The sequence below is a fragment of the Carlito syrichta genome, unplaced genomic scaffold, assembly GCF_000164805.1.
Source record: "Carlito syrichta isolate Samal-C Ts95f unplaced genomic scaffold, Tarsius_syrichta-2.0.1 Scaffold302385, whole genome shotgun sequence".
NCBI classification, from domain to species: Eukaryota; Metazoa; Chordata; class Mammalia; order Primates; family Tarsiidae; genus Carlito; species Carlito syrichta.
Window position 1 is genome coordinate 385,415 of NW_007246481.1, and position 5,622 is coordinate 391,036.

The 5,622-nt window shown below is 47.0% G+C and overlaps 1 protein-coding gene across 8 annotated transcripts in view; it reads left to right on the top strand.

Moving 5' to 3' along the window:
- The window catches only part of LRRC4C (leucine rich repeat containing 4C), a 529,928-nt gene that overhangs the window by 353,134 nt on the left and 171,172 nt on the right, over positions 1 to 5,622 (top strand). The window contains exon 1 of one of the 8 annotated variants that reach the window (XM_008056513.1): positions 48 to 207. The exons of 5 other annotated variants lie outside the window; for them this stretch is intronic. The gene's annotated coding sequence lies outside the window, so the exon portion shown is untranslated. Of the gene's footprint in view, positions 1 to 47; positions 208 to 232; positions 269 to 5,622 lie in introns of those variants that run through there. 2 more of the 8 variants (XM_008056512.1, XM_008056514.1) reach the window with 2 other exon arrangements.

A 5,622-nucleotide genomic window follows, 5' to 3' on the forward strand; every position in this document is an offset into this window, starting at 1 on the left:
GGCAGGGCCCGGCGCTGAGGGGCGCCCGGCGAGCGCGCTCGGAGTGGGGCCGGTGCGGACGGAGACTGCCGGGTGATCGCCGCTGGACTTCTCCGCGTCGACCTCCTCTCTTTAGAAAGGCTTTTTGGTGTCAGGATCGTGGGCTTTCCCTTGTTCCCCACCACCCGGACTTCCATCTGGACGCTGCTGGGCTCGGGCTGAAATACAGTGAGTGGCCCTGATTTTCTTGCTTATCGGTGAGGACGGACGTGCCGTGATCGTGGGCCGGGTAGGTGTGACCCCTCTGCCTTTTTGGCGTGCGTCTCGAAGACCGGGCTGGAGGGAGCCAGGCAGCTGGGGAGAGGGCGGCCCCGACGTGTACTTGCGCCCCTTGGCTGGGCTCACGAGAAGCCGGTTGACCGAAGCCCTGCAGGTGGCCTGCATCCCGGGCAGACGCCTCTGCCAGTGTTCACCAGCTCAAGAAAAAGCACCAAAAGCCTCCCCAAGAAAGCGGCTGCAGTGTGGGGTGCTGCGCCGTGGGTGACTGACACCCTAGGGTGCCTTCGAGTTGCCTGGCAGTCTAGGAGCGAGACGCACAGATGTTTACCTATTGGAAATCGAAGGGGCTCGATTTACATTTCCTGATCCAGCCTGACACTGCAGATCAGCAGACCGTATTAACACGAAAATACGACAGTGAACCAGGCAGATGACGGGTGGCTTCTGGCTGGTGGGTGGGTGGGTTGAGAGGGGAAGGCTGGCCTTGGGGGAGGGGGCTGGAGGGGAGGGTGGCTCGGCTGTCCCTGGACGCTCTTGTCTGCACACCCGGCCACATGTGGTCTTCAGATGACCCTGGTTCTCAGCAGAGCTAAGAAGGAAACGGGGAGACCTGCTTCCCTTCGGCCCCACCCCCTCCTCCCTGGCGACTCATTTGCAAGACAGAGAGGCTGTGCCTAGATTGTAAAGCCCTGGGGCAGCTGACTTGGGTTTTGCCAGAGACCTTCCCAGCGCCACCGGGGCCCCCACGGCTTTTGGGGCAAAGGCAGCAACCTGGTGTCCTGGGTGACTTAGGAAAAGAAGCTCAGGGAGAGGTCTGTGTGTTGAACACCGGTGCTTCTCCGGTACCAGGCTTGCCACTGTCGAACCCTCTAAGAGAGAACGACCCGGGGAGCGCCTGGGGACCCGATACCTCACCCACCCCCTCCCCAACAGCTGCCGGGGTCCTGAAGCGGGGCTTCTTCTTACCAAACTCCTTCCTCTCACCCTCTGTTTCTCTCTGGGGCCTTCCATCGGAATTAGAGACTCATGTAACTTTAGGGCCAGAAGACTCCTCAGAGATCTCATGCCAATAAAAAAGGAAACTGAGACCTTGAGAGAAACTCCAGCTCTTGCATTAATGGCCAAAGGGCAGGAGACAGTTGATTCAAAAGCCTCAGAACAGCCGGCACAAGTCAGTTTTGTGTCCACACTGGACAGGTACCAGCCATGCAGAGCTTGGCTTCTTCCACCCCCCAAGCTGTTGTTTTTTTTTTTTTATCAGCAAGGGTCCGAGGAAGGCACACTGGTCCTAAGAGCTTGAAATAAACTTCTAGTCTAAACCTCAAGAGTTGCAAGCTCCAACATTCTTCTCAATTCCCTCTCGTCTTCCTTCTGTCTGCCTGTCTGTCCCTCTCGCTCTCTCTCTCTCTCTCTCTCTGTCACATAGTTCAGATAACCCCGGCTTGAGATTGCATTAAAAGAAAAAAAGAAAACAACCCACAACTCTGGCATATCCCAAAGGAGACGAAAGGCAACGGTCTCCCGGGTCCCTTCTTCCTGTTTTATCCTGTGAGTGGTGGTCCCCAGAGAGTCATTAAAGAACCGTGGAGTTAGATTTACATTAGAGAGGTGATAATAGAAACCAGAAGCACCCAGATAAAAGCATCCGAGTCTGTTCTTTTACTCACATCATCTGTTCTTATCCTTTTCATTACTCCTTAACTAAACTAGCCTACAGCTGAGCACTTCTCTAATTTATTTTCCTGGGCACATGTTTCCTGCCGGGACCCAGATCAAGCAATAAATTTACCAACCTATGAGAGTAATTGTGCAGGATTTTCTTTTTCTGAGCTCCCTGTAGGCTTCTGCCCATCTTTTCATAGTTCTCTGCCCGTTTTTTGTATTTACTTGTTTGCTTGTTTTTTGTTTTGCGCGACCCGTAAGTAAAGTCACCCTTTGGGATCCAGGAATGACGCAAGTTATAGTAAGTTCCTTCTCAGCTGCAACTCGGCATAACTGACCCCCCCAAACCCAAAAAAACTAAGAAGAAAAAAATGCACTCTGATGATTTCTCCTTGGTAGCTCAGCTCCTGGCTTCACGTGGGACACACAGCCTCACAATTAGGTTGGGTCTGCCAGTTGGGAGAGATTTTATTGTTTGTTCCTGTTTTTCATCTTTTCTTGCTATTTGATGTCTTCAGTGCTACTCTAGTCAGTCCTCAAAGCACATTCCTCTCCTTGACGGTGTAACTTCCTCTCTGTACTCTCTCCAGTCTTACACCTGCAAACTTTCCTGAGAGAGAGGGGGAAAATCTGTGTAAAGTTGTGGGCTGAAATGTGTCCTCTCTCCCACCTCCGCTGAAACATGTTCAGATCTGGAGGTGACAGGACATCTTAGGATGCCATTGCTTTTCGTGCTGGTGAGTCACTTTTGCAGCTCTGCAGCTAGGAATGCCTGGCCCAGCTTGGGGGTGAGCTCCTGAGGTCTGGCAACCAGAGTTGGCCCTGCCTTTTGGCCAAGCTTTTCATGTGCTGATGAAAGAATTATGGCCATGATAAAGCTGGAAACGTGCTTCAACGTTGATTTCAGGGCCCAGATCGGTGACCGCTGAGTAGCATTTGTGGCTGTATACTAGGATCTGCTGAAGACCACATGCCCAGAAATCTGAGTTTTACAAGTTTTGAAGTTACCTATTCGAATGCCTCCTTCCTCTAATTTAATAGCTCTGCCATTTGAGCAATACTTTTCATTTTCCTGGCTCTTAACTGTTTCACCTGTGAGATGGGAGTGATAATACCTCATTTGTTGAATAGTTTTGTGAATTAAAAGTAATGTCATGCAAAGCTCCAAGCATAATAAGCCCTCTAGGGATGGCTGTTTGTTAGGGTGATTCTTGGATCAACTTGGATTAATTTCCTAAGATGGGATAACGGTCTGGCCAAGCATTCCAGCAGTTCTCATGGCCATGCTTGAAAACCAGGGATTGTGCGCTGACCTTACGGTAGTTGCTAGGTTCCTCTTTGAGTCTTATCGGGACAGGTTACTCAGTGTATTACTTTTGATGGAAATGCTGTATCAGATCAGAAACTATAAATCATGATTTTTTTCCCCTAAAAGCATTTTTAAAACTCTTGGCAAAAATAATACTTACATGAAATTTTAGGGTGAAAATAAAGCCATTCATGTGTTGTGTAGGCTTCTCATCTAAAAGTTAGTGCATAAGGTAGCTCTTGTATTTTAAATGTATCATGCGAGCTCTACATATTACATAGTCTGGACCTGGAATGCACAAGATAAAGGCATGTGTCGATGCAGTTATGTGATTTAAATTCGATGGCATAAAATTCCATTACGCATGTTAAGGCCACGAAGATCACATTTGGATTCACAGTTCTAGACAAAATGAATCCTACCTTGGTTGAGCCATGTCTTTACTTTGATGGGCTAAAGGCCCTATGGAAGCCAGGGGTCGAGAAGATTCAGTGTAGACATACATTTTGTTGTTTGCATGTGTACTGCTTCCAATACCAACTTGTCAGTGCTTTTCTGAGACAGCATGCTTATCATGGTCATTGCTTGTAATTTCATTCTCTCCAGCAGTAGTTCGTGCTCTGTCCACTTCCTCAAGATACTTCCAGGGACCTATTCTCCCCTTAAGGGAAAATAAGTCCCATTGCTGTAATTATGGCTATTCTTGACGTCATATCCATGGGTTAGGATTAGGATTAGGGTTATGGTTCCAGTTAGGCTTGGAAGTTATCCACTGTGTTTTTATAGTGTGTCTTTCCAATGGGAACAATTTGAAATCTGCAATTTTGGCAAAACATTTTGAAGTTGACCGTTTTCACTGACCTTAACAAGAGACAGAAATCGCCTATGGACGTTCTCACCATCTGAGAAAGTTTACTTTTCTGCATACCTCCTAAAGATGAGTAAGAAATTAGGTAAAACTTGGGACTCTGGCATCCTAAGTGAATTCAAATACTCAGCTTTCTGCCAGGTCACATGTGCTACATGCACCATTTAACCTCAGTGAGGCTGCTTGCTTATCTGTAAAATAGAGGCACTAACAACTGCGTGACTGCTGTGAGGATGAAATCAGATCGCATATGTCACGCACAGCGAGCATTCAATAACTGCACTTTTAAATTGATCAGCTCTGATTTTAGTTTAGGTAATGCACAGTTTGCAAAAAACAGATAAGGTCTCTGTTGATAGGAAGCTGTTAATCGAAGTTCACTTTGGAATAGCGAAAAAAAGAGAAATACATAGACAGGATTAAGGTTGGAGTAACACATAAATAGATAATGACCACTTTGGGTAAGGTCTTACCATTTTAAAACATCTGTAGGTGTCTTCGTGCATATTATTCCCTCAGCAAAAATTGAAACATGCTTTGTGACTTGTGGAAAATATACTCTATGTCCATATAAACTTTGGTTAGCTTGTCAAGTACTTTATAATACAGGCATAAAAAAATTAATGATTTATGGCCAGGCTCGGTGGCTCAGCCTATAATCCTAGCACTTTGGGAGGCTGAGGCGAGTGGATCGTCTGAGTCTGCGGGTTTGAGACCTGCCCAGGCAACTTGGGGAGACCTTGTCTCTACAGTAAATTAAAAATTAGCCGGGCTTGGATAACTACGTGCCTGTAGTTCCAGCTACTTGGAAGGCTGAGGTGGAAGGATCGTCAGAGCCCAGCAGCTCGAGGTTGCGGTGGCCGAGAGCGTGCTACTGCACTCTAGTCTGGGTGACAGAGTGAGACTCCAATTCAAAAAAAAAAAACAAAAACAATTAATGATTAATAAATGGTGTCTTGGAAGACGCCCTAAGAAAATCAAGAATCCGTTGCATCTTTTTTCAAAGTACTTTTTCTAGAGAAAAAGAAATTTAAAAGTTGAAATTTGTTTAAGCAGATCTTGTGGCTGAGACAGTGTGCTTGTGATACTTCCTGAAGGCAAGGATTGTATTATGTCCTCAGCACCTGAGAACAATGTCTGGCAAATAATGTGCATGCAATAAATATTGTTTGAATGAACTTAGTTTAAGAGACACCTCTGCTGAAAAGCTCAAATACCCACACATACATATTGAAGCCTTTCAGGAAGTTATGGGAGTTCACTTAAAAATGAAGCCTGCATTTCAGGAAGTTATAGCAGTTCAATTAAAAGTAATAATATGAGAGGTTGAGGTGAGTGGATTGCCTGTGCCCGCAGGTTCGAGACCCGCCCGGGCAACTTGGCGAGACCTCATCTCTACAATAAGTCAAAAAATTAATGGGCGTGGTAGCGCGCGCCTGTAGTTCCAGCTACTTGGAAGGCTGAGGCGAAAGGATCGCCAGAGCCCAGCAGGTCAAGGCTGCGGTGGCTGGGGAGCAGCCACTGC